We start from the raw sequence: 24,947 nt of genomic DNA, 5'->3' as shown, positions 1-24,947 counted from the left end.
ACTAAAACAAAAACCATGCCCTAGCGTAATTTTTGCCGAATTGTATGTGGTACTCGTTAGAGTAAAGGGCCTACTTTGACCCCATTGGGGAGGTAGTTCATTAATTACTCGGCCTACAATTGGTGGTATGCATATAAATTGGAATTAAAATCTTTTCTTCAATCTTAAGAACCAACATAATAACACAAATGGCTTGAAAACGGTGAAAGGCTCGTGTTTGGGCGCAACGAAAACTCGAACTGAGTGTCCAAATTATCGGTCTAGGCTAGGCTATTTTGATCATCATTCTATTTTTCATACGAAACAAATTGCTAATGCCACATTACCAACATATATTCAATTTATAATATGTATAAATCCCCATAGGTGTCATTGGTCTCATCAGTATTCAATCTGCATTAACTACATTACCATGAAGGGGATGTAGCTCAGATGGTAGAGCGCTCGCTTAGCATGTGAGAGGTACGGGGATCGATGCCCCGCATCTCCAAAAATAGTTTTTTTTCATGTGTTAGTTATACTTTTAAACAAACGCTTAAATTGTGAAGATCTTTTCCGTGATCCAGTCGACTCGGCTAGACGAATTGGGACAACGTATGTTTGTATGTGATCAATTCTAAGACGCCTATCTCAGGAATAGCTTGATCGATTTTCACGAAACTAAATTCGTAAATGTCGGATGAAAGATAGTCTTACATTTGAATCAGCTTCCGACGTTGCTTTTAGCTGCTTTCATCTTATATTCAATTAGGTTAGGAGACCAAGGCCAACAAACTGTGACGATTGTATCAGTAACCCTAGTGCATAGTGGGACGACTTAGAATAAAAGTCCAAACTTTGCCGTGTCGGTTTAAATAGGACGACTTTATGTAATTTTGGTAAGCTGAATTTGTTTTTGATATTAAAACATGTCAAAAATAAGCGTTTACTATTCATTAGGGTGTCTCAAAAATATTTTTTTTTCGAAGTCGTTCTTAAAATTTGTGTATATTAATTTTCGTGTATTAAATCGTTTTTAATATTAACACATGTAAAAAAAAAATCATTATACGTTAGGGTGGCTCAAAGAATTATTTTGTAGTGAAGATACAAAAAAAATTTAAAAAAAGTTTTTGTGCGCTAAATTTCTACTTTAATTATACAAATAGAAATTAGCTTTACTACTTATTAGAGTGGCTCAAAAGTAAGTTTTTTTCTTTTATAATGATTTTTTTCAATAGTAATTTTGGAATTTATTTTCCATATTGAAATGAATTAATTGACAACTCATTATGGGGCTGCAGAAATGACTATTTTGTTTTTACGAATCAAATAAGATGTGTTCGACTAATTTTGGAATATTTATTTCGTTAGTGGGTTACTTGATATGAAAGCTACATTTTCTATCATTTTCAAAACAAACATATTGAGCATCTTAGTGGAATGTTTAATTACATTCACTAATCAACAATATTATTAACGATTTTTTCGTGTTCTAAGTTACTTAGATTGCTTATGTCATATCATAAATGAAAATACATTCAAAACCCTTTTTTCGTGTATATGGTACATTTAAAAATGGTCTTATTCTATTTGGATAATATCGCATACCCTTAAGCTATATCAGTGCTATGCAAATTCGGATCAAAATAGTCTCACCAAATGACTAGAACTCAACTGTGTTCACTCTTTTTAACAGTTATTGTGCAAGTTAGCAAGAAATAGTTCCAGAAACATTTTATACTCTATTTCAGATGGTTGAAAATATTTGCTGATTTTCAATCAGTCTTAATACCTCTACCATCTAAAAACATACTTCCCACTCGGCTCCTTAGTCCTAATCACTAGTAAAACCCTTGTAGATCATGCTCTCAATGCTATTTGAAAATTGTGCATGTATTCGTGTCATTATTCTAGCTACAAAGTGATTAGTCAAATTCAATATCAGTAATAACCATGCGTCTCCATTCACAGTTTTTTTGAATTTTGACTGCTTATCGCAAGTTTTCGCAAAACTAGCATATACTCATTTGAAAGAAATAATTAAAAGCTTTCGAATGAGTATAGCGTAATCGCGGGTATTCACGGGCGTCGATGTTGTTATCGCATTTGAAGTTTGAATTCAATAAAAATTCATGACAAACTGTTATCTAAACACTAACAAAAATAACTAGTGACTTATTTTTGGCGATTTTATGATGTAGTTTTATCACACCGATAATTTTAGTGAAGTAATGCAATCATAAAATCAACCATTTCTTTGAAAAACGAAAATAACCGGATGTAGTTCCTATGGTCAAATTATGCAAAAAAAAAACACTTGAATTACGCCCTTAAAAAAGCTGCCAAAATTCATTTTACGTTCAAATCACTTAAAATCTCGCAAAAATGTCTCTGATGGCTCACCTGTTGGGAGAAAAATACTAGAGAGAATATCGCATAACATTCATATATGGACTTAAGTCCGGGCTCGTCCCACTGTGTAGTGGACTGTTAGAGGAATCTACGTATACATTTACGCTAACGCGTACAAAAACGCCAAAGTTGATTCACTTAGGTAAGTCTGATTATTTGATCGAATTCTGGGTGGTCAATCGCAATTTGGACGAATTGCGTTTGGCCGAAAGGGTCAATTGACCGAATGTGTAGTTTAGCTGAACGTCAATTGGACGAATGCAATTTGGTCGAGTGCCATTTGACCGAATGCCATTGGGTCGAATACGATTTGGCAGAAAGCGTTACTTGGACGAATGCCATACTTTAACCGAATAACCGTAATAGAGGAATTTATTTATACATCCTAATACGTACTGAAGGTGATTAAATTGTCTTATCTTTTGTGCTTTGTGTTGTTATTAATCGGATGTTTTCCTTCTTTTCAGCATGAGCTATTCTTCCTAAACTTTTTGTACACAATCTGTATACAGAAAATTGTGCAATATTTTTCTTATCCTCCATAGAACTCCATGAGGTTTGATTTCAGTTTGAAAAAAGAGAAGTATTGTCATATCTTTCCGATTATTTTGATGCTGGATTTTGACACACCCTGAATCAGTTTTGCAATTAGTTTTGTCGGAAAGTCGTGTTCAAGCATTTCGTTTCATTGAATCGTACGCCACCTTGAAAACCACAAATAGATGATGATTACGAAAATATTCAGGGATTTATCCAGAATTTATTAATGGATACAAATCTGACCCGCCGTTGATCATCCTTCTTTGGAATTTTCCGGTAAAAGATTCAGTTAACGTATACTAAACACCAACGCTGCTAAACAGAACTCGAGGGCATAACTTATATATGGAATAGAGAATAGTTACGCCTCGATAATTATTATACCCGAGTTTGTGGTCCATCTGGTAGATAAGTCATATAAGTTCATCTAACCAGTCTATCGTAATTTCTTTCATCCAGATGGTACCGATCACGCAGTGGATTACTTTGTACAGCCGGTTACTCCCAACTTTAGAAGTTCCACCGGGATACTGGCCTTCCTAGCGGTCTTATCGTTTTTTGAGCTCTCGAATAGCCTAGCATTCTTAGTCTCGCGTAAGTAGATTCAAAACTCGTCCATCATCCCATCCATAATTTTTCGTGATAAGTCCCACTTTTTCGTATTGCGACATGATTTTTTATGGTTATATCGCACGTACGCAGTGCAAGATGGTGGAATCGTACACTGATAGAATATATTCGTAAATTGCTAGGAATTAGATTCGTGCAGAAAATTTTCATAAAATATACGAATTTTTCGTACATATAATGAATCGTTCGTAGTTCTATTGAAACACTTTTATTTTCCATCACGATTGTTTAGTGAAAACCACGAAACGACTTTCGTTGGCTTATTACGAAATGACTTCATTAGGCAAACGAATTGTTCGCTGCTATATACGAAAGTCTTTATGATATTTACGAGCACCATTCGTCAAACCGTCAACGTCAAAGGAATTTCAATAAAATATGGAGTCATTGTTGCTATTCGTCAGATCACTACGACGGCCTTGGTCTGACTATTTAGTAACCGTATCCGTGTCCGCCGGTTTCGGGAAGATTTTCTAAACTTCTTTCGCTTCCATTTGATCCAGAATCCGGAGCAGTACGAATTCAGTTGAGCCATCGCGAACTGCTCGTTGGTTTTGAATGAATAAGTAAGTTTTTCTCTGCGGGAGCAATGTCAATATAATATGCTATTGAATACGAAAAATTCTCTTAGATGAACGAAAAGAATTCGTGCGATCAATGAGATTGTTCGTAATATACACTAATGTTTATTAAAATAAACAAAACATTTCGTTTCATTCACGAAAAATAATGTCGTTTTCAACGACGACATTCGTGCAATGTACACTAAATTAGTAAAATTTACGATAGCTTTCGTTCATCAAGCGGCCATTTCTTCATACCACAATAAAATCGATCTGTGTCATTTATTAAAAAAATCGGAGTTGGAAAACATCGATCCCAAAAGATCGAATGAAAAAATAAGAGGATAACATTTACGAAAACTTTTCTAAGATGAACGAAAAGAGTTCGTGTGACCAACCACATCGTTCGTAATATACATAAACGTTTATTAAAATAAACGAAACATTTCGTTTCATTCACGAAAAAAAGATGTTGTTGTCAACGATAACATTCGTGCACTGTACACCAAATAAGTAAAAGTTACGAAAACTTTCGACCATCAAGCGGCCATTTCTACACAGCACAATCTTTCTAGTCCTCAACAATGATGAACAGGTTGAAATAGAATAGAATTTGCCAGATCGATCCCTTTAATTAAAAAAAAATCACTGCTGTCAAATATCGATCCTAAAAGATCGAATGCGACCAACGAAATCATTTTAAACGTTTATTAAAATAAACGAAACATTTCGTTTCATTCACTAAAATAATGTCGTTATCAACGATTACATTCGTGCAATATAAACTAAATAAGTAAAATTTACGAAAACTTTCGTTCATCAAGCACCCATTTCTTCGTACCACAAGAAAATCGATTTTTATAAATTAAAAAAAATCGATGTTATCAAACATCGATCCTAAAAGATCGACTGCAAGCAATAAGAGGCTAATAAATACGAAAACTTTTTAAGATAAGCGAAATAAAATCGTGCGACCAACAAAATTGTTCATCATATACATTAACATTTATGGAAATAAACGAATCATTTCTTTTCATTCACGAAAAATAACGTCGTTTTCAACGATAATATTACTGCAATGTACACTAAATATGTAAAATTTACGAGTGCTTTTGTTCATCAAGCGATCACTACTTCACACCACAATCTTTCTAGTCCCCAATAGAGGTGAGCACGTTGAAATAAAATCGATTTTGCCAGATCGATCTTTTTAGTTAGTAAACAAAATCGTTGTTGTTAAACATCGATCTTCGATTGAAAAAATAATATGCTAATGAATACGAAAACTTTCTTAAGATGAGCGAAATAAATTCGTGCTACCAACGAAATCTTTCGTAATAAACACAAACGTTTTTTAAAATAAACAAAACATTTCGTTTCATTCATGAAAAATAATGTCGTTACCAACGATAACATTCGTGCAGGGTACATTAAATGTGTAAAATTTACGAAAGCTTTCGTTCAGCAAGCGGCTATTCTTGTTGATGAAATGAACGAAACCTATTATTTACAATGCACGAAAATACTTCGTTGCAGAAAACAACGAATGAATTCGTGCATTGCATGATTGATTTCATTATATTTACGAATTTATATTATCAGTGTACATCGATTTTATCGATTATTTTATATATATATATATATATATATATATATATATATATATATATATATATATATATATATATATATATATATATATATATATATATATATATATATATATATATATATATATATATATATATATATATATATATATATATATATATATATATATATATATATATATATATATATATATATATATATATATATATATATATATATATATATATATACGGAGATCTTCTTCTAAGGGATTTCTTATTCACTTGGGACAATTATGAGTAGAGCAGAAGTATATTGGTATGCAAATAGATGGATAAAAAATCTGATAATGGGAATTTTTCATCCTTCCATTGATAATATACCCAGTGTTCGTGTGTAACCCACCATCGAGATAACCCTCGTTATCGGCAACTGATAACACACACTATATTCACAGCTGCGAGCTTTTTCTTTCCCGCGCTCGGTGAGCGTCTTCAATTGCTACAGTTAAAAAAGGGACAGCGTCGAAGCTACAGGCACCAGTCAGCTACATTTGCCTACAGTGTGTGCAACGAAAGCGAAATTTTATATTATTTTATACATGTGACTAGTTATTAAGATTGCGAGCAATAAATTTATATTTAGTACGTGGTGTTTCGGATACAACGTGCATTGTGTTATTTCGCACCTAGTCACATCCAAGTTACTATTTCACGGTGAAAGTACTTGGTAAAGTCCGTTCAATATTCTAACGGGGTTTGAACATTTACCCGGACCAGTGTTTTACCGCTCGGACTAAAGAACCAGTGCAACATCTAAACACCCAGGTAATAACCCAGGTCACAACTTTCGATGTATAACTTACCCAATCCGTCGAATCTATAACTTACGATTCTATTAAATGCGCGCTGTATAGCCAGATACTGAGCGGATTATTTTGATAGCTTGCTCGATTCAACTATTTTACTTGCATTTCCTGCCAAGAGATGAATGGAAGACTTGAGTGAGATATTTTACTAAATTAGTTATGGAATTTGCGTTCCGACTTCGTCTCGTCAAAAGCGGAACTCAGAAACACAATTGGTGTCTCCGTTTTTTCGAGCTGGCGACAATCCGACACTAGCTTAGTCCTGTCACTAATTTAGTGTCGGATTCTGATGAGATGAAGTCGCAACGCAAATTCCATAACTAATTTAGTTATAGGTTGTGTGCTCCTCACGCGCAAAGATGGTTTAAAAATTTTCCTAAATGGAGAAAAAATAGTTTTTACTAAAATTGTTCTCCATTAAGTAAAAATATAGCATAGGAAATTTTACTGTAGTAACAATATTTTTGTGAATTGAAATATCTATTGACGCCTGTAGAATACTCACTAAGATATTAGTGCCAATGCTGGCCATTCCCGAAAGTGTTTCAAGTAAATATAAGTGGTCAGAAGATAGTAAGTGATCATATTGCGAAAAATGTGATAAAAATAAAATGGGTATTTTTAAAACATTAAACTTTTGCTTTATTATTTACTTAATCTTCACTTGATCCAGGAGCTAAGGAGGAAAAACACGAAGTCGGAGAAAATCAGGAAATAGTTGTCTGCAGAAATTTCACCGCCGCTGATCTCTCCATCGGAGTCGACAGCTAAATGTATCGCGAAAACGGACATCGGTATCAGGAGAAATATCGCCGCCGAGAAATTCTCAGCACCAGCTAGCAGATATTTGCAGCAGATCAGAGCAACTAAGGTATAACGAGATAGTTGGAGAGCAAGCAAGAAAGAGCAGCAATGGAAAAATATGACGATTAACACAAAATGAAAAGAGCATGAGTACAATCCCTACTGAAGTAGTACCTAACGGTGGATGAGGATGGCAATATACAAGAGGTTCAAAAGGTTACACCACTGTAGAACGCGAAACAATAGGCTTATTTCGGGATTTTTTTTTCTAGACGCAATAGAGGTGAATCGGAATCTTGTAAAATGGGATTTATAGTACTAGTTGTGAAACACAAAACATAATTTTTTCAAGTGATTTTGTCACAAGGTGGCCGCTACACGGCATTTTCCCGTAGACACCTCTTTTTGGAAAGGGTTCACGGCCGGGAACTTATCTGCCGTAATTTTTTACCTACAGCTTAAAACTAAAGTTTTTGCGGTTCCTTATAACAATATCAATATTTTATCGATATCTAGATTTTTCGCGAAATGGCGCTATTTTTAGTAAAAAATCACTTAAAATCGACACGAAATGGTGGTTTAAAATAAACTAACCATTAAAAAAAATAAAATTCTACGTACGTTAATCATGTTGAATTTTTTGATTCAAAACAATCTTCTAGCACTAAAATAGCTTTTTCCAACAATTTTGAAGGCAGCAATCATAAAAAGTTTGAAGCATTGGCAATGTTTATTAGCGGCTACTGTGCAATCGAAACGCTCATTACTGCCAAAAAGAATTCAAATAGCTTTTTATATCCTAATTATCAACAGTTATACATTCTAAATGCTAATATAATGCAAGAAGCATCTGGAATGCAAATAATATATTACTTTACTGCACGTACTAATGCTTGGATGTTATTTGTCTTTGTTATTTTGTGTGTTTTTGGATCGTTTCGTCCTGACTCGGGCAGGAGTACAGAGTGGATTGAACACGAATGACTTCGGTAGTCGATATTTAGATTAGATTTATATTTATATTTAAAGTTTGATTACTACACAGTGCTTCTAAAAGTGCAGTAAAAACTTGTATATTTCTTCGAAATTATGAAGGTGGAAATGTTAGAATTGACGAAAATCTCTTGCGGTGTAATTCTACCTCGGCAAAGTATCTTATTCAATGAAATGTACAATTTAGTACACAGTTTAAAATATCAGGCAGCGAAAACGATTAGGGCAAATTGCAACCACCATTCCAGTTAACATGATTAATGGACTTATGGTTTGCACAAAAGAAAGCTGCCAAATTTTAACGCTGTTTAGTCGATTATTTCCCTGCAAAGATTATATCAATTTGATAAAACCATTTAAATTTCAAAACCGCATTTGCTTATATCAGGGTCACTGAAAATGTTTCCGGCATGTAGTCACCTGAAAACCGCTTCACCACCCCTATACCGTCAGTACTATATACCGCAAAGTATAAAAAATCACCATCAATTCTCGTTCAACACGCGCGCGACTCCGTTCTCGAACAGTAACTCCGCCCTTGCCAAACAGCACCCCGATCATGATTAATGAGTGATCAATCGGAAGAAAACCGCACACACAAAAAAAACTGCGATTTCCATTCCGACTTCCACCGCAATTCCGCCGGTAGCGCGGTGCCATTTACGGATTGACACTCGATGCCGGCGTGCCCGCCGTCGCCGCCAGTCGCTTTTTTTCGTCGTGTAGGGTGAAACAAACGTTGCATTATCCGTTATCGTAAATATTTGGGATAATTATTAAAATTTTTACGCTCATTCGTTTGGGTGACGCGACAAGCGATTCCGCAGATCGGTGGCAATATCAGGTAATAAACGGTATAATAACAAATGATCGACAAAATGCAGCCCGTTCCGGTTGTCATTATGTGGCTTTTTAACTGCTTTTCATCATTTTTCGGTTTTTTTTCTTCATGTGGATAATTTGCTGCATTTCAATCATAATTTCTAACGAGCGCGGAACGGTAGGATGCAACGGCGCGAGCGAGGAAGGATTACGTAATTCGAGCGCCTTCCAGCGTTTAATTTGTTTTCGTGTTTAAGTTTCCACTTTCCAGCACCGGTTCGATTCCTCTTTGTAATCCTGCTGATTTGATGAGCAAGGGAGTGGGGCAGCAGAGAGGAAGCACGCGACGCGCGACAGATGTTGATTGTTGATGTTTGTGCAAGGCGCTATAAATTCGAAACCCATTGGCGAAAGGTGTACTACGCGGCGTTTTATTGCCGTTTAATCCGAAGTTTCGCGGAGCTTCCAGGAATTAAGTTTTATGTGGAAATAAAACAAACAGCGGTCACTGCACGGTTATCCATTTGGTAAGTGATTGGTTGTGAGTGATTGCTGCCGAGTTAATACTTTTTTTTTGATTTGTGTTTAATCGTATCGTTTTCGGTGATAATTTTAAACACGTTTCAAAATCGCATCTAGAAATATAGAAGACAGATTCTTTTCATCAATTTGTCTATCTTTAATTTTAGCTCAGGATTCCAAATATTCAAAGAGATACAGCGGTTTGAACGAAACGGTAGGGATCCGAATCAAGCGTCCGCAACGGCGTTAGAGCAGTATCTCGATATGTCAGTGATTAACTCAATACAGATATCCATAAAGGCTATGATGCAAAACCTTAAGGTCCAGGTCCAGGTTAAGTCCTCAGTACGGAGTAATACCTTGAGCTAGGAATACCTAGCATGTTGTTAGTCGCCTCTTACGACATGGGAGCAGGTTCATAGTGGTTCTATTCTTGGCTGAATTAATATTAAAAAAAATTCAGCCCGCCGGACACCGTACGGCTTTGTGTAATTCCATTAAGTATAATGTTCAAAAACTCTTTCTTCTGTTTAACCCAAAAGTTTGAAAATGGGTCCCTAAATTGAAAGGTAGGTCGTAGTCACGCCAAACACGGAAACTAATTTTCAAAGAATCTTTCGAAAGCAATGCACTGGAAAATCGGAATTCTCACACTATTTCGGGTAAAGCTTTTCAATATGGAGCTTCAACAAGCTTTTGTGAAAGTTTAAATATAAGTTCACTGCAGATTTACTGTAATATCATGTTTTTGGCATTTGAAGGTGTATGAAGGAGCATTTTCTCAGGAGACTTTGTGAAATCAGCTAACGGTAGGTGGTTGCAGGTGACCGATGGAGTATTTTTCCGTAAAACGGTCTTTCGAAAATCCGAAGAATTTGATTGAATATTTATTTCTTCACCAACCGTTACATTTAAGCTGTACGCACACGAGGTGATAGGACACTCGCCACAAAAAAAAAATTACTACGAATTTTGTTCTAGCTATTCCAACGCGGCAACAGAAACAGCGGTGGAATAGGTAGAATAAAATCCATATTGAATTTTTTTTGTGGCGTGTGCCCTGTCGCATCGTGTGCAAACAGTTTTATTTCCGATGCTTGGAAGATTATCGAAAACCCAAATTTCCAAAATGCTTCGACCGAAACTCGGCCGTATTTGATTTTCGCTCATTTCGTGTAAACTCCATTTGCAACTCTTAAACTGTAGATTCGTGAAATCAGTTAACGCTAGATGCTTGAAAGTAACGGACGCAGCATCTATTCAGGATACTATGTATCACTATCACTAATATGCAGAAGCTACAATTATTAGGAGCTGTGGATTGTTGATTACGGTGTATATCATTAGATTTGAATTGCCAGTCCAAGTGCCGTCACGGTATTCGGGATTATTTCTCAGACATTACCCATCATCTTTTTGCAGAAGTGAAAGAAACAAAGATGGTTGTATCTGTTGTTGGTAAAGATTTTTACACATACTTTTTTCATTTCCTAAAAATATCTGTAACATCCAACCATACATCAAGTAAAGAAAGAATACCACATATTTTGAAAAAAAGTGACGTAGAAATATTCAACCGTGACAGATAGCTCCCAAGTACGTACAGATAAGCTCAGAATTATGATATTCTATATAAAGCAAACAAATGACATTACTAATTACATAATATTTCATGAAGGACTACCGCGTCTACATACCTGCCCACAAAGCTGAGATCGACGGTGTGGTCACCGATTAGAGTTTGTCATACGCCATGATCTACTGAAGCGCTGGGATGGTTGTTTCAAATATTTCTTACTCCAGCGAGCGAAGATTTTGAATGGCAATCGCACAGGATGGGACAAAATTGTATGTTCTTTCAAATTCGTATGGAGGACTTTGGTGGGACTGCCTTGCCTAATTACGTCTTGTTGGACAAAGTTTGTCACCTGTTCAGGTATTTTTACCGGGCATCATGGGTTGCACTTAAGGGGTCACAAACTTTTTCACGAAAAAAAATTCAAGAAAGTTTGACTTTACAGAAATGCATAAAGTAACGATTTTATTACAATAAAGTTATAGTATTTTAGTAGTACATTTTTCAGTGAAAAAACAAGCATTAGTTTATAAAAATATATTGATAATTGACGGAATTATGAATTATTTTTTCCCGAAACCCTTTTTGTTTAAGAGGCAGGCTTGCGGTGACCACGATTGAAGACCAATAAGTCAACTAAAATCCTAAAACTCAAAAAAATTCATGAGTATAGGAGTGTTTCTCGTACCTTAATGATTAGTTGAATAAAGAATAATTTTTTCCTGCATTCGGGAATGTTTTCTCTAAAAAATCGCTGTTTTAGGCACTAAAAATTGTATTAAAAAATTCTTAGCCACCAAAAAAATTATGCGTAAAAAAGGAATCGTTAAGTTAAGAGAAAAACTAATTACGAACAATTAAAAAAATCGAAGAACATCGGTTGAGTGGCATTTCGTCAATCGTGATCACGGAAAAGTCATTTTTGGAAAAACGTCATTTCGATGTAATCGAGTTTCAAATTTCTAGTTGCCACGGCTCTTGGTACACGAGGCGCGCTTTGAAGCGCTATAACTTTCGATCTATTGATCGGATCGCTATGAAAACTAGGGAACACATTCTCAAGGAGTTTCTTTCAGATAAAATAATAAAAAAATCTATGTTTTGAAAAATAAAAGGGTATGTACACTGCTGGTCAATAAAATAGGTGTGCTACAGCTTATTTTGTTTTTCTCTCAATTACACATACCAAGTTACAGCAGTCTCAATCACACCTACCGCACACACAAGCCTTGGTATCTGTCAAGTTACTAGTGGATTGTTGGCGCTGATTATATTTGCTATCTTTGTCAAGATGCAAAACAAGACTGCCGCAGGCTTTTTTGTGTGGTCAATATAATAGGTGTGTGAAAAATATTAACGGGTTATTTTTTACTCAATACCATTATATGTTTAATTTGGTAACGTTTGTATTCTGCGTGCTAATAAATGTATTTAAATGTTGAATAAGTCAAAGATTTGTTATAGAATGGGTCGGAATGGGTCGAGCATCTCACTGTACTCAAGTGGAGCGTGTTTTGCTAAGAAATTTTGTTAAAGAAGATAAGACGTACAAATAAATCGCGAATACGCTTTGGCATTCCGAAAACGTCTTTACAAATGCCTTAAAACCTTTGAAAAAAACACGCAAAAAACCCAAGAAAACATCTACAGCAGCTGATCATTGAATTGCATTATTAGCGAAATCTGATCCATTCGCGTCATCCAGGACTATTACAGCATAAATATGGTAAGTCCGAGAACAGTTCGCCGTAGGCTGTAAAACTCCAATCTTTCAGAAAGAATTGCTGAAAAGGTTCCACTATTGCGAAGCAAAAGACTTCGTAGAAATATACAATTTACTTTTCAACATCGTTAATGGGTCTGGTTCAGAAGGAATCAAAAAATGGCGACATATCCTTCGGAAGGACGAATTAAAGATAAACCTGTTTTTCTTCGATGCACAACGAAACGTTAGACGTCCAAAGTGCAAAAAAGTTTGATCTGCGACACACGCAAAATATGGTAAAGCACGGAGGCAAGAACAATGAGGTCTGGGGCTACTTTTCGTGGAATGGCGAAGGTCCTATTTTTCGCAACACCACTATAATGGCAAGATTCGAATGCAAGGCCAAAGGATGGACATCCTAAAGGATGTCATGCAGTCCTATGCCAAAGATAACGTGCCTTTATATGGCAGTTTCAGCAAGATATTGATCGAAAACACACATCGAAACTTATCAGCGTTTGAATGACTTAATGCCAAGGCGAATGGATAAAATTTGGTTGAATAAGGGAGGTTACACAGGCTATTAGTTGTTAAAAATATTAAAGTCTTAAAATCATTGGATTTGAAAATTTTTAATGCAATGGTTTACAATACACCTATTTCATTGACCAGCTGCTTTTTTGGATTTCATGGAGAAGAGAGAGTTCCGGTAAAGCATAACAATTAATTTACAAATAAAAGTGCTCTTTTTCATATTTACGACTGTGCCTAACTATAAAATATTGGAATAAAAAAATATTTTTAGAGAAAACTCAAAATTTCATGTATTTTTTATCTCACACCTATTTTATTGGCCAGCAGTGTAACCCCTTAATACAAGCAAATTGGCCATTGTAGCAATAAGTCCTGGCGAACGCAGAAAGAATCATTAGGATGACTCCACCGGGGATACATCAAGTCCCGCATACAAACAGCAACCGGAGAATCTGTAGCGGTCCCTTAAAAGACACTCTCAAAACTCTCATTCAGAAACACCAAAGAGAGCCAAGCCATTCTCCACGAAAAAACCATTTTGCTGAACCAAAATTATGGGAATGGGATATTGCAACTGATATATTAGTCAAGTTCCAAAATTGTCAAATCATGTCTATATCAAATAAAGTTCCTGCATGAATTATCATGAGCTCTTTTTGAAGAGATGTTTCAAAATATGGACTAGGGACGATTTTTCGAATTGGAAACGAAGTTTGAGTAGATTGATTGTCTATAAAACATAAACTTGCTCACCGAAAACTTGCATAGATTTTAATATTCGCAGAAAATATTTTTTTTTTTGAGGTCGTGTAGAATTAAAACGAAAATCTAAATGTGATTAATAACGAGAATAACATTTCGAGAAGAACACGGAAAATGTTGAAAAATGACGGTTCCGTTTATCTTTAGCAGGTCAGATTTGGCTCATAGTATTTGATTTTGTTGTGTTATCAATTATATGAATAGCCTCTAAGTAGGATTGGAAAAAATAAAAATTTGAAAATAATTCAAGTTAGTGGCTATTAATGGTTTATACAGGGTGTTTGGTTCATGATTAAGAACCTCTCGAGGGATGATTGACTGTCATATTTGGAGGAAAAAATCGTTCTGCACCTACCATCAAATCTCAACCGTTTCAGAGTTATTGAACTTTTTGTGAAAAAAACTTATTTATCTTAAGGTTCAAGTTACCTTTTTTGAGCATGTGTTAGTTTTGAACGCTGGGTAGTATGAGTAGGAAAAATTGTGTTCAGCTTTGCCACCGGATTATCCATTTAAACCTTTTCAAAACTCTAAAAGAAGAGTATCAGTCGATTTATTGGATCACAACGATTCAAATCATACAAAATAGCTGCTGGAAAAACTATCGGTTTCGCTAAATGGTGCTTTTGAAAAAATGGCTGTGATTTATTGTCACACTACCACACCGTGCTGGGGTACGCAACACAACAGCAAAATGAAAAAACCACAGCCACTTTTTCAAAAGCACCATTCAGATGAGCCGATGGTTTTTCCAGCAGGTATTTTGCATGAATTGAATCGTGATGATCTAATAAATCGACTGATATTCTTCTTTTTGAGTTTTGAAAAGGTTTAAATGGATAATCTGGTGGCAAAGCTGAGCACAATTTTTCTAACGCACACTACCAAGCCTTGAGGTAACTTGAGCCTTAAAACGCCTCTAAGTATACTTATAATTTAACTTTTTTAGTTCCACTGGAAAGGTGAGAAAATTTTCTATTGAATGGTGTACTCATATCTTTCAGTTAATAACCTTTAAGTTGTAAAGTGGTTAAAAGTTGGCGTTTTTGATGAGGGTTGTGTTAATTTTATCAAAATAATGAATTATGATTATATCAATATCTATTGTCCAAAAGTTGGGTTTTAGGACGATTCATAATTTGTTCTTCAACCTCATATTCCTATCTCTTCTCGTTCCTTTGGAATTTCATAACTAAACTTTTCCTGTTCTCGACTTGTAAGTGTTTAAAAGATTCTAATCCAAAAAATGTGCTTTATTTCGTTATTTCTAAGGCTTCATTGGAAAGCTGAGAAAATTTCCTTTCGATGTCCGTTCAAGTATCCTTTACTTTAGTGTACTGAACTTTTTACTAGTAACATAACTCAAAATTAGCGTTTTTGGAGAGTTTTGTAATTATTCTAATTATTATTCAACTAAATTTATCGTTACTATTGTTCATTTGGTGTCCCTTAACATTCTCTGTAACTTGTTGTTTGACACTTTATCCCTATCGCTTTTCATTTCGCTGCAATTTAATAGTTAACACAGCATGACCTCACACATGTAGTGGGTTCGAAATCGTTGTTTTTGAATATGAAGCTAAAAGAGATAATATAATTGAATGGGATCAAAGAAACAATTGTAGAACTTGCTGAGATGCATTATTTCGAAGATAATAATAGTGATGTTTATTATTTATTCTTTAAGTAAATTAGCGAAAATGCTACAAGTAACATTAACTTTAAACTAATTTACCTCTAAAAGAATACTAAATACACTTAACTGAAAGATATTAATACATTTTTCCTTGCAAAATTTTTCTAACTTTCGAATAAAAATAAGAAAAGGTACAATAAGTGCCATACTTTTATAGAGCTAGTATTAGTGAAAATGAGATAAAAATATCAAAGTTCAATAACCACACGAAAACAAGAAAAGAACAAGAAAAGATAAGTGTATCATGTCAAAGAACAAATTATGCAACTCTTCAAGACTAACAATCTGAATTATTCAAATGGTGATATTACCTATTAAGATTTTCGCGAAATGAACGAAAAACCGATCAAAATTGTTAAATTTTAAATAAATTACTGTGAAAAGGTTACTGAACCTCATTAGCTGAAACATATGGGGACATCATTCAATAGGAAATATTCTCACCTATCCAAGGGATTTTAAATACAAAGTACACTTTTTGAGTTAGAGCTATTTTAAGACACCTAAGTTTTTAACACAAAAAGTCTAACAACTTAGCAATGGTTGAGATTTGATGGTATGTGTAGAACGATTTATTTCCCAAAATAAGACATTCAAGCATCCCTCGAGAGGTTCTTAACCATGAACCAAACACCCTGTATTTGAGTACTGAATTGAATGGCGTAAAAAAATTTCGTATGCGAGGACTCGTTTTCATAATGTGAGGTTTAATAGTGAAAAAGTAAAATAAATGGTATTTATTCGACTTATTCTGTCGACTTTGGATGTTTAGCATCTTTGAAGAATTTAACAGCGCAAAACAGCCCATCTTCTGATAAAATAATTTTGGCGAAGCAATTTCAGATAGTTTATTTTTCAAGGAAATTTAGTTCGAGATTTCATGTGTTCAACAACGTTTTTGAATATGTTCTAACAATTTTGTTGACGGCATGAATGCTTCGTGTATTCAGAGTATCAAAATATATTAGAATATATGTGAAAGAAAACCTTTTAAACAAGGTATTCTGATATTACTGTACTGGATAAACCTCTTCTATTGTTTATATACAATGAAATTCGAATGCTATTCAAGGTATGAGTCTCTGTAGCTTACAATAAAATGTTATATTGAAGAAAACTGGGTTTAAGAAAATTTCCTGCATATCGTTTCATTTGTCGATATGATGCATTCATTCAGCCTTCTTATTTTCAACTAAATTGTTCAAAACTATATTATCAACAACTTTGCTGAAGACATCAAGTTGCTTAATATTAATAATTATTATAATAATTAATAATAATTAATATAATATTAATAATTAATATAATATTAATAATTAATATAATATTAATAATTAATATAGTATTAATAATTAATATAATAATAAAAATTAATCATTTTTTTGGAGAATTGATCACTAAAATTATTATACCAAAAGATGCGCTTTTTGTTGGAAAACGTTTCTATTGGAAGTTATTAAACCTTCAAAGTTGATTATTTCAAAATTATGTGATCTTGATCGTTAGAAAACTTTTCCAAAATTTATTTTACTTTAAAAATGCACATTTTTTGACTTCATAACGTACTACAAAAGAAAATAGTCTATGGAGATTTGAAAATTGATCCATATTAATTCTTCTTGTTTGTAGACTGGAATGGCATTTGTTAGACTTTCGTTTCTGAAATTTCAATAATTTATTAAACTTACATTAAATTTAAGCATTTTTGAGAAATCAACGATTTTAATCAACGACCCCTCCCCAAATAAGATTTCTGGCTACGCCAGTGCCTGACAGTAAAACAAACGAGAATTTTAATGGGTTGTCATTCTCGCTATGTCACTTGTTGATTTTTCGAAATGTGTCCCATTACACTTCGTTATTTGACGATAGAGTTGATAGCAAAACTTACAATAGGGTAGACGAGCCCTTATTCATCTCATTAGTCGTGATGTCACACTGATTCGTTGATAACTCGGGTGACTGGATTGCGCTTAAATAGGTACCATCATCTTTTCTACGTTCATAAGAAGCAGTGCAGTTAAAATTTTTGTCTGGATAATGCAAAATGCTCGCGTTTGAGTGAAGCGAAAAGTCGAGTGGAATGTACCCTTATTCTTCCTATCATTTGAGCTAATGCGTTGAATAGAGACAGCAGATACTGCTCTATCTAATGTGTTCAAATAGGTGGGATGAATAGAGGAACTAAGATGAATTAGGGAGCAGTAACCCTATATGAAAGAATCAAAAAATTAGTGTGTGTCTGTTGGATTCAGCCCACACAATTTTCCACTGCTCGTGACGATTCTTCACACTACAGAATATTATTTGTTGCGTTGCATTATTTCACCTGCCTGCTCCATCTTTTTCATACACGTACAAGTACATGTCATTGGCGCGCAAAGACAGCTGTTCTTGTTTGCTTTGTACATTAATGAATTGCGATAGCGTTCTTCGCTAGTGGTGCTGGTTGTTGGTTTTGAGGTACTACTTGTATCGACTGGCCGAAGATATTGACAACTATACAATCGAGAACTTATTTGTAATACTAGTTATAAGGTACAAAAAATATTCTTTTCAATTAATTTTATCACAAGATGACAATAGCAATAGCAAGCGATGCACGAAGGATTTTTTTTGAAATTTCGTTTTTTCGCAAAATGAAAAATAGTGAAAATCCGCTGAAAGAGTCATAAAAATCGACACAAAATTATTGATTACAAAAAGTAACCAATAAAAAAACTAAAATTTTATATACGTCACTGGAGAAATCAATTTTTAATATGCTGTAAAAATCTCAAAACTTTCAAAAATCAATTGTTCGAGTTATGTTTCCGGCCAACTCAAAAAAAATTTCGAGAAAAACGCGGTTAAAGTTTTCAGTACGCTCCACAGTGTGGGACGGAATCAAAAAAAGCCGGACATTGATATTTGCGACGAAACTATTGGCTATGGCACTTTGATGTCTTCGGAAAGGTTTCTTTATTTTTTAAGTAGTTTAATATAATGTTGGAAAATTTTGATTTAAGGGGGTATATACGCAGATTAAAAAATAACTTTGCAAGTTATTGCCAAAATTGATAGTCATGTATGGAAAGTTTGTAGACGAAATGATTTTATGAAACTTTGTTGAAGTAGCGAAATGGCTATCTGCTAAGCGAAAAAAGTTATTGGGTGAAATCGAAGTACAGGTCGGAATACCCCCTTAAAAAGTGTTTTTATTGTAACTTTTTTATTTGATTTTTTACAATTCTTCAATGTTCTAGAAAGTTGTAGATGCTTTCAAAACACACCTTTTTTGCGGAATAGACCAACTCGCTATCACTTCGTTTTTAGGATGTATGCTTGTGTTTTGGTAGTTTTGGGCTAACTTTAAGGGGCTATGGTTAGTAGAGTAGCAGGTAGTAGCAGCTAAATTTATTTATTTTTGTTATTCAACAAGAAATACCCTAGTGATTCATATATAAATCATAGGGGTCTTAAGCGATCCTTGGAATAATGTGGGGTAAAATAGACTAGCGTTTCAATAAGTTATTTGTATTATGAAGCATGAAAAATAAACTATTATGCGAAATTAGTAAACATGTGAAATATTATAGTTCATTCCATATATTCCGACATTCAAAGTTAATGTTTTGCTATTAACATGCTCATAAGTCATCAGTGTTCTGCCAAATCTTCTTCGTCATTGGATTAACAAGGTATTTCGTTGCTTAGAATACTCGGTTATTGTTAATACCGCGCTTGGGGTATATATAAGGAGGCGTTGTGGTTATTTGGTGTATCATTTTCAAGACACTAAAGCATATTTTAAACCAATAAAAAAATCGATTTTTTTTTAAATTATACGGTGGCGTAACCTCTTAATAACACAAATAATACGTGCAATCCATTGATATCATTCAGATAAGTGGCAAATGATGTGAAAAAATTGGACCAAATTTGACCGAAATTAGACCATTACACTAAAAGATCCAGTAAATATTGAACACTAGCAGATAATCTCAAATAAAGAGTTTCCAAGTATCTCCAATTCAATTTTCGCTGCATTTCACTTCGGATTGTAAGAAACAGAAATCTTCTATTTACTTAACCTGTCAGACCTGTACAGACATACTGGCTTGTACTTTCCTAATTCATCGGGGTTTAAAAATGCTGCAGGACCGATTTTAGTCCGTACTGCATCCGCCGCATTTACCGCTAATACAATCCATTGTGCATAGCCCCTAATGAAATGAAGCTATCGAAACGGATGTGATTAAATACAGGCACGTGGCCCAAACAAATTGTCCTGATTCCATGTGCAATGCATCCATACGCGCAATTAGGGTACTGTCCGTAAATCCGACGCCCATAAAATATAGTTGACAGTTATTGTCGTCCCAAATTTGCTCCACCACCAGTAGTCCAAATCCAGTTGGTTGTTTGAAACTTTATTACGGCATGATGGATCATGAGCTCAACTTGCCAGTTTGTATGTATTTGCAGTACATGTGTGTTTGTTTTAGCCAAACATTAAAAACGAACTGACCGGCGGCATTCCAGTTTGCAATTTCGGACAAATATTTACGATGCTTTCGGGTCGCTCGCTACCATCCCAATCGCTTAGCCATTCACGTGAGCTCTATTTGCTTCCCGAAGGAATTCTATTTTGGGTGGCGTTTGTTGACTGTAATGAGCTACAGTTTTATGGGCGCTGGATCGTAAAATTTCGAAGTTATTTATTTGTTGAACGTGCGAAACGGAACGCGTGCCGTCAGCGGACGTTTGGTGTGACATCATTTGAATGGATCGAAGAATTCCGGGAACTGCGCAAGAACTGACCAAGATCATTGATCTGATTTTGGGATCTGTTAATGGCTGCGGCAGTCGCGTCATTATCTATATATAGGGGACAGCCTGAAGTTCTAAGACGATTTCGCTTGGATTTTATAACGATGTGTACGCACTGCGCGACATCCGGGAGTTAAATGAGGTTTATTGTTTCGAATTCATCTCATCAGTATATGGCAGCCGCCTTGAACGGAAACAGGACTGGTAACGGATGTCGTCCCGATAGAATAGAAATTCCAATTCTGATGAATTTAAGGAAATATATAACAAATCGGTTAAACGTCAGATTAACCACATATAACAAATCGGTTAAACGTCAGATGAAACGTCAGTTAAACGTTGGTCAGATCAAACCACACCACATCGAAATGGACACGCCGAATGAGCAGCTTAATGAAGGCTGATTTATTCAATATATCAGCCCGGTGCAGTCTAGATCTAATTTCCAGTTATTTTTTTTGCTTAAATGCTATCCTGCGGGTATCGTTTTGACAACATATCTAAAGCTAACCGTCAAATAATAATTGGACTGTCCATTTTTTTCCTTGGTCGATTTTGGTAATCCCTGAACAGCGCTGCTGCTGCTGCTGATCGCTGACCTACTGGATGCTTTCTCCCTCTCTTTCAACGGACAGCACATTACCCCCTGGTGAACGGGAGGCAGCGTCGTCACTAAATCAAAACAAACAATATTGTAGAGAGTGATAGTTGCATCATGGTCTCATAACTCGGTGGGTAGGTATAGTAAAGCTCGCAGCATGACGCCGCAGGTCATCGTCATCCAGTTTGGCGCATCTAAGCAAGCTGCTGTTCAGTATGAATTTATAGTACGACGATGGTCTCACTGCCAATGAATTAGTTCATACAAAAGTGATTTGAGGATGGTGAATCCTTTTCTGGTTTAAATAGAGATCTAATTTAAAGTGTTCAATGTTTGAAAATAGTGTTTAACCTTTTTATATCTTTTTTTCTAGTTAGACAAAACTTAGTCGCAAAATCACAAAAAGTGAGATAATGATAGCACTGGATAAAGAATTTCTTCGGTTACATTCGACTTTTGCCAGATTTGGAATATGGTACCACTGCTGTAGCAGTACATATAATTATGCTATTTTGCTCCCACTTGGAGAAAAGTTTAGGTAAAAATTCCATGACTAATTTAGTTATAGGTTTTGCGCCCTCAACGCGAAAATGTGGTTTAGAACAATTTTGTTTTCACCTAAATTTTTCTCCACTAAGGGAAAATATAACAAATTTCATATTGCATTGGCTTGAAATATTTTCAAAAGTCCAATTGCATGATTTTAACATCATTTATTCTCATCAACTTAATTAAAACTCCTTTTCTTGTGGGACATCACGCAGGGTTAGGGGTATGCTCAGTATCCATATGATACAAGGTTTTAAACATATTTCATTCAGATTAAAAAAATAAAATTGTTCTTTGGAAATGCAGATTTCTAGAGCCTTCGAAAAATATTTTTTCTATTTTCCAATTTTTTTAAATTTATTTTGACGCCGTCCATTATGTGCTGAAACTATAGCAATTTTTACTGATTTCTTGTCTGAGCTACTTAATGAAAAGGTTTTTTTTTCGCCATAAACGCACAAAACAGTAAAATGTACAGCAATGATGTGTTCTAGGATATTTTATTATGATCCAACACCTCCATTGCGGTGAAAAGTTTTCTTGAAGTGAGATATTTGTACAATTAAAGTATGAAAAATAAGACTAAGAGTCTTCGGAAATGTTAGAGAACTTGTTATTGCAAACATTCTTAATGAAGACCAAAAATCTCTTTTTATGGTACACTCGAAGTTATAGACAGTTGTTTATGAATGACCCCCATTTTTAACATATCCTCTTAAATATCGTAGCTAAAGTTTCAGCATGTTTCAAAAAGTTGGTCTCTTGAGGTTTGGAAGTTTGGAATTTTTGATAAAATTAGGGAATGTTTCAAACGTAATAACTTTTGAACGGGTAAAAATGACCAACTCTTGTAGCAATTAGAAGTGCTACACCAACTCAATGAATTTCACTTGTTTGGCTCCAGTAGAGTTATAGATAACTTAAAATACTATCGTTTTTCCAAAAAATGGCCAATATTTTCAAAAATATTTGAGATAAGAAAAATTATGCGTTAATGAAAATTCTGTATTTTGACGAACTTCATAGAAAATTAAACTTTGAAGAACAGACTTAGTGTGTTTAGCAAATATATTTGAGAAAACAATTTCCACAACTTAAACTACACTACTAAACAACTAAAGACGCCGTCTCATTTCTTCTACAAACAATTAATTTAAAAATTGCACTTTTAGGTAGATGAATCATTAAAATCATAGCTGCAAATGATAGGCATTGCTATTTTTGATAAGCATTCCTAAATCTCTATTGACGTTATCTCAGCCGCTTCAACGTATACAACCAATCCCTAATTGAAACACTAAAAAATGTCGAATAGCTTCGAAAACATTTCGATAATTCAAACCTTTTTACGGAACATGTTTTTAAAAAGCTATATTAATGAATTTGATATTCAAATGGCAAATGCCATCCACAACCAACCAGTAATAATGTTGAAGATATTCAAGATAAAACTGGATGTTTTCAGCAAAGTTGTTAGCAAAAACCTGCTTTACAACTTTGTCGAAGACATAATGTAAAAATATGTACTTGCAAGAAAGTTGGTAATTACATCTCCCTTTTAGGGAGATTATTCATTAAAATCACAACACCATATGAAATGGTTTGTAATGTTCACAAATTCAATCGAACACCTCATTGACCCAAATTTAACGATTTGGGCGTAATTAATAGATCGCACGATATTTGCAAAAAACCACTGTGGATCACCTCGAAATTATCGGCATTCAGAGGAATACTGAAAATCAACCTCAACACTGGTAGGTGAATAAATGCAAAACCCAAAACTAGTATGTTAGTTCACATCAGAGTAAAATAACACCTATTTCAGAAATAAATAAATTTTGTTAGGTTTCTACCTCAGTTTCCAATTTCTTATTCAATCGTTCATTCGATATGATTAGATGAGTAAGTTTAATGGAGCCATGAGTCGTTTCAATATTTTAAAAAATCAGAGTGTAATTAAAATCGATTCTTTTCCAAAATAGATGGGCATTTTAAGTTGGCTTCTTTTATAAGGTTATTTATATTTCTTTTTTGGGGGCTTCCGCGCAGGGTGTTTCATAATGAGCAGTTTATTACAAAACTGACACTTTGCAGTCTGAGTGCCATATGTGCATGGCGTAGTTTGACCATAGGGTGTGGTATGTTATAGGGTCAGAAAACGTTAAGTATGACGGTGTCAGCTGCATTCTTACCATCCGAAAACCTTTACGAATTCTGGGAAAGAAATTCCTTCATATGGATCACTTCTTCGCATTCCGACATGAATCTGCGGATTGAGCCATCGTGTGTGAAGGCGGAGTCAGCTTGTTCAGTCGTACCTCGATTGGTGTATTCTTCAAACACACTGGGATCTTAACTCTTACGCCATCCCTTTCCACATTGATTAAGGTTGTTTTGGGAAATAAAGTCCTTTGCACTAGCATTACGATGGTACGTTTTCCACACCCCGTACATGATGAAACTGAAGATTACAAAACTATCCGTTTTGATGGCATACATTCATTGTGTTCGTCACATCACAAATAGGTGGTCGAACACTGTACTTCTCGAAGTCAATCACAATAGTATGACATTTTAGCCTCGAAAGGCATCTCGATTCGCTCACTGTAACAATAACGATACTTCCTATAGAATTTCTATAGCCTCGTGCACATATACCAAACGCGTCAGGTAACTGTAATGGTTCTAATGATTTTTCTCTATTTGTGTCCGCTTTTGTTGGTAGCAGGAGGTAGTTACTCCTTCATGCCACACGGTGAAGCAGTAGTCAGACATACTTGGTAACCATCGAGAACGGCTGAAATGGTGCGACTAGTAGCATCTTAAAGTTGCTCGTGAACACATAGCCAAAGAGGAAAGGTATTAAAAGCACGTCTTTATTCAATAGTTTGACAGAAGGGCTGAATGGGGTTCCCCGAAAAATGTATGCTCCTTATGTAAAACTGGCTGGGAAATCGGTTGCAGATAATGAAATTAACCGCAC

General features: G+C 34.8%; 1 protein-coding gene and 1 non-coding gene across 2 annotated transcripts in view; one reads left to right on the top strand and one right to left on the bottom strand.

The window, feature by feature from the left end:
• LOC131683063 (centaurin-gamma-1A-like) overlaps window positions 1-24,947 on the bottom strand; it is a 485,937-nt gene that overhangs the window by 153,951 nt on the left and 307,039 nt on the right. The window lies entirely within an intron of this gene.
• Trnaa-agc (transfer RNA alanine (anticodon AGC)) lies at window positions 418-490 on the top strand. The gene has a single exon. It is a non-coding gene; the product is annotated as a tRNA-Ala (tRNA).

This window comes from Topomyia yanbarensis, chromosome 2, assembly GCF_030247195.1.
Source record: "Topomyia yanbarensis strain Yona2022 chromosome 2, ASM3024719v1, whole genome shotgun sequence".
In the NCBI taxonomy this organism is placed as follows: domain Eukaryota; kingdom Metazoa; phylum Arthropoda; class Insecta; order Diptera; family Culicidae; genus Topomyia; species Topomyia yanbarensis.
Note: the sequence above shows the minus strand (reverse complement) of the source record. Positions and strands in the feature narration are given on the sequence as shown.